Source organism: Monopterus albus, unplaced genomic scaffold (assembly GCF_001952655.1).
Source record: "Monopterus albus unplaced genomic scaffold, M_albus_1.0 scaffold50.1, whole genome shotgun sequence".
Lineage (NCBI taxonomy): Eukaryota > Metazoa > Chordata > Actinopteri > Synbranchiformes > Synbranchidae > Monopterus > Monopterus albus.
In genome coordinates, this window is record NW_018127930.1 from 635,046 (window position 1) to 646,604 (window position 11,559).

An 11,559-nucleotide genomic window follows, 5' to 3' on the forward strand; every position below is an offset into this window, starting at 1 on the left:
CTAAAGTGTGTGTGTGTGTGTGTGTGTGTGTGTGTGTGTGTGTGTGTGTGTGTGTGTCTTGTGATGGCTGCTGCAGGCTTCTAGTAATTGAAAAGCTAGGACGTCAGCGCCTGCAACCCCGGTGACCTATTGAGAGAACGAGCATTGATTTCTACAGGGGATGCAAGAGAGAGGGAGGAATAAAGTTAGAGAAATTTCTAAAAAATGGGATGAGAAGAACAGTAAAACACAAGAGGGCAGGAAGAAGCTAAGGAACGGTAGATTTTAAAAACTTAATGAAAATACAGGTAAATAGAGGATGGAGATGAGAAGGAATGGAGGAGGCAGCCATTCAGAGAGAGGAGGGGAGAAAAGGAATGAAGTGCAAAAGAATTGAAGGATGACAGGAAATAAATATGTAAAATGAGAAAATGTGAAGTAAAAGTCAACGGGTGCAAGGAGACAAAGAAAAGAGATACAACAGCAAAATAAACATAGGAGAAACATCTAATGAAGAAGAAGGTGGGTGTCAAACAAGGATATGAATGAATGTCAGCACACACAGGGCAAAAAAACATCAGTTCAGTCTTTGGCAAGAAATTTGGAAATTTAACCCAGCCTTCTGTTATTGTATGAACAGGGTGCTGCCAATGTTCTGATTATTAATGTTCCTTTCAGTTTAGAAAGTCACTCAGCTAGCTAATTTTAGCTACAATAGGTGTGTGAAAATCTGGCTTGTGGTTAGTTTTTGCCAGACACATAGAAACTTACAGGTTTACACATAATTAAAACTGTCAGTCAAACCTCTGGTGGAAAACATGATGGAAATGTTGTATATGTGTTTGCTTCATGCATTATTCTGAGGAACAGTCTCTATCGGTCCAGACAGAACTTGATATTTTCATCTGTTGCAATTTTTCATCTCAGATATTGAAGATATTCAAATCACATGCTTCATGTACATCATGATCTATTCAGTGTCTGAAAAGTTGGTGTAAGAGACACTGAGTCTGTTACACCAACTTTTCCATGTCAGCCATGCATAAAAAACTTTTTCTTTTTTTGTTGTTTGTTTGGGGTTTTTTTTTCATTTTACACAATTTTTATGCAAAAAAAATGCATAAAGATGGATGGAAATGCACCTAAAGACTGACATCCTGTTTCATTTCCAGTGTTTGAGGACAAGTATGTAAAGGATTCCAAGCAATTTACTATAACCAGATACATCAGCAGCCCCCTTGTTTGAACCAAAACTTAACATTATACACTTTGCAAAGACAGGGCTGTACTGGCCATATCCCTGTCAGTGTTGTATGAGTATGTGCACAGCAGGAAGGAGAGTAATCATTTACCACAGTAAACAATTTCCCTGCAGGCTATTCTGTCACTGCAGGCTGCAGGTTCATGAAAACCAACATTTTACAAATGTTTAAAGTCAGTTGTTCTTTGGTTTCCCACGCTTTGTCCTTCTTATCAGGCGTCTGACCCACAGGTAACAGAAAGACAGTGTCACTAGATTAGCAGCAACAGAGTGGACCACTGTTTCCCTGGCAACAGAGAGAGGACAAGGGGGAGGAGGATGGGACGGGGCGATTAAAAGGGGAGAGGAGGAGGGGGAGTTTAGAAGTGCTGAGGTGGATTGATGAGAGGAGATGGATGCTGGGGTGATTACACAGAAAACAGCAGAGTGTGTTAGAGGAGAAAAGAATGACGAGACATGACGTGAAGAAAAAGAGAGACATTGATAGAGTCATTAAAGACAGAGAAGAAATGGACACACTGATGGATGGAGTGATTAAAAAGAAATATACTGAAAATATTGGACCAGATGAAACTTTAAACATCTCTGCAGGGAAATTAGGCTGCAACAGTAAATCAAGGAAACAAGTAAAACCAGAGAAGAAGCAGACATGCTCCATGAGAAGTGGTCACAAGGTGTTGAGTGAACACAGCAATGGCTAACATCAGCCACTTATAAATTGTGTGAATCTCCAGTTTTATTGTGAAGTTAAATTTTGCTCTCTAGTGTTTCCCAAAATAAAATGTATGAAACTGCAGTTGTTTCCCCATCCGTGTATTTTTAGCAAAGAAAAAAATAACAGGATCAGCTGTACATGGGTAAGACCATTGTGATTTCTTTATTGAATTTTTTTTCTTCTTTTATACATAGAGTGGAACAACATTAATTCTCCAAATATCTCCTTCATGTTTGATCATTTTATTCCACACCACAAGTTTTCAGTCACTTCTCTTTTTCTGTTCCAACCAAATGTAAAAAATACAAATGCATCATTAGGTTTTTGATTTACTGTATGACAACTATGAAAGAACTGGTTAAAAAAGAAAAGAAAGGGTTCCAGTAAACAGAAAGGAATGAAATGTATTTTGGGTTAGGAGAGGTTTTGGCAGGACAGTGTGTGATTTTGATATTCTGGCCAAAGTTTGTGTTTGGGGGGTGGGGGTGCTTCAGTGAGGCCGCAGGTGACATGTTTAGCTCTGGAGCTGCGAAGCCATTAGATGTCTGCAGGAAAGGAAAAAGTGGACTGATTGCAATTTGACCTTTGACCTAGCACTTTGATTTGTTATGTACACAGCCTCTAAGGTCCTGAAAGAGGTTATTTTTCTTGTGGTTCAAAATGTATTTTTGCAAAAGTTATCTTCTTTATTCAAGTTATTGTCTTGTACACACAGTTAATTTGTGCACATAATTTAAATAAATGTACTGTTATGGGACTTAAGGGCTTCCGTAGTTAAGCGACTTCAAAAGCATCATTAGTTATATTTCAACTCCAGCCCTGCGGATTATCTGACTTACACTTATATTCAGACAGAAGGCTACAATAACTTGATAACAGGAAGCTCTTTAGGCCAAACCTAAATGTTTTTTTGGGTTCTGTGCTAAAGTTCAGATGTTCATTTATGCTCAGAAGCCAACTGGGAATGGAAGACAAGTTGGAGTGAAAGTGCTTTGTCTACATTTAACTAATACTGCATGAACTTCAATACACACTGAAAATACTGAGGGATGTGTGTTACTCGATCTTGACTGAAGTAAGTCACTGTAACTTTGTGTGTTCATAAAGTTGTACTCGATCTTGACTGAAGTAAGTCACTAAAGTAACTTTGTGTGTTCATAAAGTTACTGAGTGTCATTTGTTTTTGTTGGTTGTCTTTATTTTTGTTCATTAGCCCATTTGTTCTGTCACTGTTGTGTTGTTCGAAGAAGAGGTTTGAACTTTATGTGGTCTAGTAGACCAAATGATCTACTTTTGCATGCAAAGATGATTGAACCCAGAGAATAACATTTACCTATACCCATTTCCAACACAGTCCGAAATCAACAACTACCCTCTCCTTTGCCTAAGGTTCTTCTTATTAATAATAAGGACTTTGTGGGGTTTTTTTTTTACTTGGACAGCCTTTGCCACTAGAAAACATCAGGTACAATACATGACCATAACTCAATAAAATCTCTCACAACTTTTTTGTGTGGGATTTTCAGGTTTGGGAGCACATTTGAGAGAACATGTGAAATTAAACACAAAAACTACCTCAGAGCAGAGCCAAAGTGTAGCAGCCTGCTGTCACTGTCACGAGCCGCTTAACAATATTTCCCATTCTCGGTTTGAATGTAGTCAAAACCATCCCATGCATCATGTTATGTTTAACTGTCATCATTGCAGGAACGCCTGATGTCCAAATTAGCTGGGAATTCCACTAACTGTAACTCAGAGGAAAATATCGTGATCCCTTCTCACTGAAACTCTGATACTTCAAACCCTAAAAATGACTTTAACAGAAGCAAGTTTTATTTCAGCAGGTCAAAGGTCATACTAACTTGAGATGCAATGCAAAATGAAATGAAACGAAAGGATGATAACAATAAGGCTGATAATCACAATGCGTTACACGGCTAGCTAATTGTAAATATACTCATGCATAAAATCTGGGCTGTAGCACTGCTGTGTGAATAATGTAACGGTGAGTCTAGCAAATTTAACACAGGAAAGGAACAACACCAAAGTACGTTTTTAAAAGATGATGCATAAAAAGAAACTGAAACCTGGTTGGATTTAAAACAAAATCAATGGACCAAGGAAGTTGGTAGGATTCTGGGCTGAAACACGTCAATTCTAGCATCATTCCAACAATGTTCCCAATCCCAAAAATATCCACCAGGGGAGAATGACCCCTTCAAATGAACCAGAGACCAAAATAAAACAAAGTAAGTTTTTAAATTATAAATCCCTAAGTCCTTGTCAGGTGAAACAGAGGGAAAACAGTGATACATCAACAAGAAAGAGAGCATAGAAGAAGACAAGCATTTTGTATTTGTAGTTTTAGCACACCTTTTTAACTTACAAAAACAAATCACAAAATAAAACTTTTTTGTTTAATTTTAAAGTTCAATTTACCAAAAAGAAAAAAGAAGGGCAACTGAATAATTTATGACATATGCTATTATAACATCATCCTACCACTAGTGTCTATGAGGTATATCTGCAACAGTTTGGTAAAGAAAGCACGGTCTGCGCACAACACACAGGTTTGACTCCATGTTTTTTCATCATTTAAAGCTTTGCAACCATCTGAAAACAAAACAAAACAAAAAAATAAAACAGAAGATGAAGAAAAGTCATAGGAAACAAGCTGCATTTACACCTGTCAAATAATAGGAAGCCTTTGGTATTCACTTTATATTACTTTGCATTGATTGTACTGCAAAGAACCAGAAAGCACAGAGGAAACTCAGGCACTGGAGCCGAGTGACAGCGGCACCGGCGCTGAGGTATGTATTTTTCACAAGAAGAGGTTACAACAGAGAGGTCTAGACTTTGCTTTGGTTCAAGCAAGGCACTCATCCAAGGTTATCTCATACTTTGTAACAAAAGCACTATCGACATCTTTGTTTTCACAACATGTGGCAGCAGAAGTCTGAAAATTGGCTACATCCTCCACTCTATCCATAGATTTGTTCTTTTGGCTTGCTTGTTTGAGTTTTAGGCCAAATTCTTGTAAGAAGGGAAGCACAATGGCACAGCCGGATGTGGAGATTCCAGATAGCTAGCACTACTTGCATATTACCGCTTATATGAATAAAACCCCTTTTTCTATTGTATTAATTGTATCAGAAAGATTACATTGACGGTTACATGTCTTTTAAGCGTACATGAGCATGTACGCATTAGCAGGTAATGTGAATTCTTAGCCGTCATTTTCTGTGCTGATAAAAACTTCAGCCAAGTTGTGGCTCTTGTTCTTCACTTTCTTGTGCAATTTCAGTATGCTTTGGTTTTCCAGCCAGGTGTGCATGACCAATGTAAGCTCTGTGGAGTACTGGATTATCATCATCTATCTCAGGGTTGTTGTTGAACAGACACACAATGTGTGTGTCTTCAGATTGCTAACCCCATGGCTATCCAATTAGACACATGTAAGTCATACTTATCTTTAATGCTCCTGTGTTTTTAGTATCAACACGCTCAACAATGTGGCCCTATGGATGTCTGCATCAGTTGGTCCAGTGATTGGTCAGCCAGGTGGACTGCCACTGTAAAAATATTTAAGATCTCCACTGGCTAAACTAAAAATCTGTGATTCCCTGACTTTTAATGTAATGCCATCATCATTTTAGCACTGTGAGTATGTTAGCATGGTGATGTTGGTGTTTAGTTAAAAGCTCTGTTGTGTCTGGGAGCTCCAGGAGCTTTGGGAATTGGAGGTCTGGTTATGTGAGATCCTTCGGCTTACGTTCTCTTTGAGAAAACAGGAGAATGACTCATGGTGACAGCAGTTTCTTGTAGAACTTTGACTTTACAAACAATTATAAAGACCAGAAGTATGTTATTAGGCTTCCTACTAATCAAACAGCTCAGTGGTTGGAGCAGCGTTGCATCACTGTGGTTGCTATGCAGCACAAAGCTGGTAACAACTAGCCATCTAATTACCACTAGCAAGATAAAGCTGAAGTTTGTTAGAAATAAAAACAGCCCAGAGAAAGCTTGCTTCTAATGAAGAAACTGGATGTCTACATAAATCACCAAAAGACTCCAACTCCATCTTTATAATACCTGTTTGAAGGTCTGTTTGTTTCTGTTTCTGCTGCTGTCAGCACTATTATCCGGCTGCCAGGGTGGCTTCATGAATGTTTCATATATCATTGCAGAACAGATTTTAAAAAGCATTTTTACATGTCAGTCTAAAGGTCTCATTTTGCTTTGCTATTTCATAGTTTATTGGTTTGGCTGTGTGTAAAAAAACGGGACACAACAGACACCACCGGGTCCATATTGAATTATATGTTTGAATCGTTATTAGCTTAAAATGTCCATAATATGGATTAATAGATTGATATATCTTTAATCTATGAAACCTATGTGTTTTTCTTCCATACACCCAGACCTCATGCTACACCTGCCAACACCCTTTCCTTCATGAAAAGACAACTCAAGGCAGAGAGAAATGAGAAAAAGAGGAAGAGAGAGAAAAGGAAAAAGCAGAAACATGTGGCATCACCGCCAGAAGAGAAAGTACAGAAGCATGGAGCTGAGCGCAGACCGTACTGAAGAGGAGAAAAATCTTTGGTTTCTTTGGTTTCATAAACACGATTAAAAGGACAATGGAAGGTTAGTGAGGTAGCCTCTCTGGTTCTCACTATGAAATAGAAAGGTTTTTTTTCTTTTACACACACAAAGTCAGTCTTGGAAGCAGCTAGCTTTAAGGGACTTCTCAGTTTTCTTTCCTAGCAAGTGAAACAAGTTGGCATGTTTGCATTCATGCAATCACACACACACACACACTTAAAATCCTGACAACAAATGGGAAACACAGCAGGTTGGGGGTGTGTGTTAACGTCACATCCTGTTTAACAATAACCTGAATAAGCTCTTATCCTGACACAGACAATCATAGGAAATGTTGAAAATGAGCAGGAGGTACACTAAACACTAATCTCCCTTTATGTTTAGTGCAGAAGAGGATGTGTTTTGACCACCAAAAAGGATTTTTTTGTCTTCACCACAAACTTGTTGGGTTGTAAGGAGCTGCTGCAGAAGGGAAACTATCTTAATCTTTACCCAAAGCTTAAAGAGCAACTTAATACCCCGTTTTAACTTGAACATGCCCCTGTCACAAATGCCAAAAAAACAACATGCAAACCCTGACAGAAGTATTAGATTTTCTCAAGAAAAATAATTTATGTTGCAATAAACATATAAAATGGAACCCAAATCAATAGACAGTGTAATAAAGTGGCTATACCTGTGATTCAATAACTCAAAAAAGTGGATTTAGTGTTAAGATAGTTTTTAAGTCTGGTGCACTCCAGGAAAAAAAAGGTTTTTGCTCATGTCCCTTTAGGAGCTTCTTAAGGTTGTGATCACACAGGATTCTATCTTGTTCTTTATCATTAAATTACAGTAAATGATCTATGAGCCTGTCCTCAAGTCTTCTATACACATTATAAGGATTTTGGATACTGTCTAATTTATTTGTGCAGATGTTTGAGACATGAAATGCAGCTAAAATCTGTTCTATTTTAAAATGTAAGAAATAATCCTGCCGAAGGTATTGATGCTGTTGCCCTGAAAAAAAAAATCACTTTTCTAATATCCTCCTTTACATGTAGTGATCTTTTTCACACGCGTATAGTGTATGTAATTTTGTAACATAAATGTATAAGACCTTAACCAGGGTATAAGCTGAGTGGATGTAAACACACACAGTTTATTGGCCTCTCAAGGATTCCAGTTATCTTTGGTGAGTCAGTTTATATCAGCGTGTGGCCCTTACGTCACCTGATCAAGTGTCACTAGAACATCAGTCTGAAATTCACTGCTTGTTCAGCAATAGTCAGCAGGATGCAAAGAAATGACAAAAAACAAAACAACCAATAAATTTGCCATAAAAATCACAAGGAGGAAAAGTAAAACAGATGCAGTGCTCATCGTTTCAGTATGCTATTATTTGTCCTAAAGCGATTGTTTTCATTTTTGAAAAAGAAATTCATTACCAGGACAAAAAACTGGACCGGCTAAAGAGTAAGAGCAAGTACTGACATTCAGATGTACGCAATTCTAATCCTACATTGTTCTGTCATTAACTCTAAACATTCATAACACAGCATTTCATTTGCTTTTTAAAGTAAAGCTAACTAAGAATAAATTAACAGGCCTGACATAAGCACTGCATCTTTGATGCAACTAACATTCTTAAATACTCTTTCATCAAAAACAATTATATCTAATTAAATAACAAATTATTGTTAAGTACAAAACTAGTGTGTTCTAAAACACCTCATAAATAAATACAGCATCAAACAGAAAGAAAAGGGAATATCCAATGTAAACCTTGGCAAAGCTAATCATCATTAAGGAGAAGGGTTCATAGGGAGATTTGGCAACAAAATTTGTTCACTTAAATTAACTCACAATTAAAACGAAAACATAAATTACATTAAATAAAAAAATCACATATTGCAAAAACTTAGGAAGAAACATAGCAGTAGTAGTAGAACCATAAGTATTGGTAAATCATTTTTAAGTACTTATTAAAAAAGCAAATAAAACCTCTTTGGGATGGTTTTTGGTTTCATACCCTTTTTCTGGTTTGACAGGTTTAGCCTGTGTTGCTCTAAACACATCCTTGGTGTTACATCCAGACAGAACTGTGACTGAGAATGGAAAATGGCCGCCACCCCCCTGAGCCATAGGCCCCGCCCCGCCAATGGGTGTGGCCAGAAGAAAGGGCGGGTCAGGTGGGCGGAGGATTTCTTTGGACTAGAAGCATTACATACAGAAAGAGAGAGAACCAAGGATAAAGCTATTTGACCGATATTAGCAGTTTCTCTCAGCAGGTGTTGACTTAGTATTTTTGGTTTTGTTTCACTTATTGTTGTTGTATATATAGAGCAGCAGCATGGTTCCTCCCCCCTAAACTAGCTAACAAACTAATGTGGGCATATTAGCTCCGGACAGTCATATCCAGGCTTCACGCTCTCTGTGAGGTTCCTCCTCCAGCACAGCAATGTGGGCTATGACAAACGTTACTCTTCACCATTTTGTTTTTAGCAAAAACTCAACTGAGCAGATGCCAGTATGTTTGAAATTTAAATTATTGGACCTATCTCAAACAAGAAATGTGCAGAAGCACATTTCCTATTTGATGCCTTTGTAAAACAGTGCAATGTTTGGAATAGACTGTTTTTCAATTATGTTCTGTAACTTTACGTTCAATTATCTTTTTGCATCTTTTATTTGTAGATTAAATGATTAATGTCACAATTAGTAAAGGATCCAAATCCTGCTTGAAACAAACCACCCAAGACTCTCTGGTTCAGCCCATTTCTACAAGGTTTGAGTGAAAAGTGAAAACTGAGCGACACTACGTTAAACAATGGTGAGCGGGTTAATGTAGTAGAAATGGATTGAGCTCAATCCATGTTCAGTTCAAGATTATTAAAGGCATATGGAGAAAAGAAAAGCTGTCAGTGTGCTACTGTCTGTACAGCAGGAAATCTTTGGTATATACTGTACGTTTAAATAGCATTGTCTCGCTCTCCGTAGTAAGGAAGTTGCCAAACAATAGCAAGCTTTAACAAGAAGAGGTGGCCAGTTTGAATCACCACACCAGACTGAAGCAAAAATGGAAGATTAAAGCATTTGAGTAACAGTCAACAACTAGTGGGTGCTTATTTTCAACGCTAATACATCAGGTGACATTTTGGATTCAGTGGCTCAAACCATATGAATGTGAAGAAGGGGAAAAAGCATCACTGTACTGTTGTGTGGCAGCTTTTGTTACTACTGCTGGAGATTGTTGGAGGTAGACTTTGTCCTGTGGCGCAAAATAAAAAAGCATTGGCAGCCATGCAGAAGCTTTTGACTTTTTTCAAACTGCTGTTTTTTGTGTGTGCCTGAAGGGTTTACTGTGATGGCTGCATCTATTAAAGCCATGCTGGAGGAATAACCAATCAGAGTACCACATGTTTTAGACATTTTAGCTTTAAAAGTTAAAGGAACCTAAGATAGACTCACTCACTAGCTAGTTAGCAAGCAGAATTCTAGCTGTTCTGGAAGAAACTGTCATCATGCTGGCTGAGTTGATCAGTTTTAAAGGGTAAACAGATAAAAAAAAAGAAATGCTACTAGTTTGAAAGTTAAAGGACAAACAAGCTTCATTCAGCCTGCACGCTGTCCTGGAACGTGTACAGCTGATGCTGTGGAATAGTATTTTGTGGAAATATTGAGAAACCCGCAGCACACCACTCCCACTCCCAGTGAGGATGTATGTCAGGTGTGTACGTACATGCTGGTTAGAGAAAGGTGAGATTTTTCCTTTTGGGGGGAGGAGAACTGCTACTGGAATTAACTGTGAATCTTTGGTTTGTTAGCTGATGAGGTTTCTGTTGTTCTTTTAACCATTTTTAAATGTGAAAAACTGCATAGGCACACGTTAAAGACACTCTTCAACTGTGAGACACATTAATGTTCTGCCTTTTTTTCAGGGTTGGAGGGAAGAAAATGGCCGACCTCCATTTGTACCTTCCCTCCTTCCTGTGTGGTTTTACCCATTTCAGTCCCAACTTGTTTCCCCTCAAGGGCAGCCTGACATAGCATCAGGCAGAACAAAACTACTTTTCCACTCCCATGATGTCATCCTCCCTTCCTCCTCCACCTCGTCGTGATCCTCCATCCTCATCATCATCGCCATCACTCTTTTTTGTTTTTTTTTGTTTGTTTTTTGTTTTTTTGTGTGTTATTTTGTTTTGTTCTTTTTTGGTAATAATTCTCTTCCATCTTCAGTTAGTGTTTTCCATTTGTTGGAACAGTTAGGTGCAGAAAAAGGTTTTCTTTGGTTTCGATTTGTCAATAAATAGAAAAAGTCCCAAGTGTCCATTTTTTAAATTTTTAAATCATTCTTAAAGCCTTTGGCTTGCCTCTAACCTGGCCGAGACTCAGCCTGGGTTTTCTATGGAGCAGGGGCTGCTGACTGACACTTTTCCTTTGGTTTTGTTTCTTTTTTTGGTTTGATAGCTTGAGTGACAGATGAATGATGAGGTGACTGTGTATGATAAAGATGTTAAAACTGAATAGGAGGTGGTTACAGATGAGCTTTTGTGGGTGCGGTAGTATTTACATCATGTGTAAAGGCTGTAAGGTGTGATGGTGTTATAATGAAATCAGTGTTTGTAGTGTGATTTGGTGGTGAGAGAGGCTTGGTGAAGTATATGGATGCAAAGACAGTCATAGAGACAGGCAGAGAGATCTTGTGTCTGTCTCTCAGTCCCCATGTCTGTTTGCAGCCCATCTTTTTTACCAAGCATCCTGTCCTACGCTGCAAACAAATTCCATCTTGAGCTTCATCTCAAGTTTTGTCCTCAAAATAGGAGTTTTTCCCTCTAAAAACAACTAACAATCTTCTAGTTATTAGTGGCAAATTTTTTATATTATAGCTGAGTTTCAAGTCTCATCTTGATAAAGTGTTTTCCCACAGTTTGAAGTCCACATGTGACTGGAGACTTAATTAAAATAATTTGTTTGCAGCGTTAAGACTTAGTTTTCCAACCCGCTGACCCTCTGG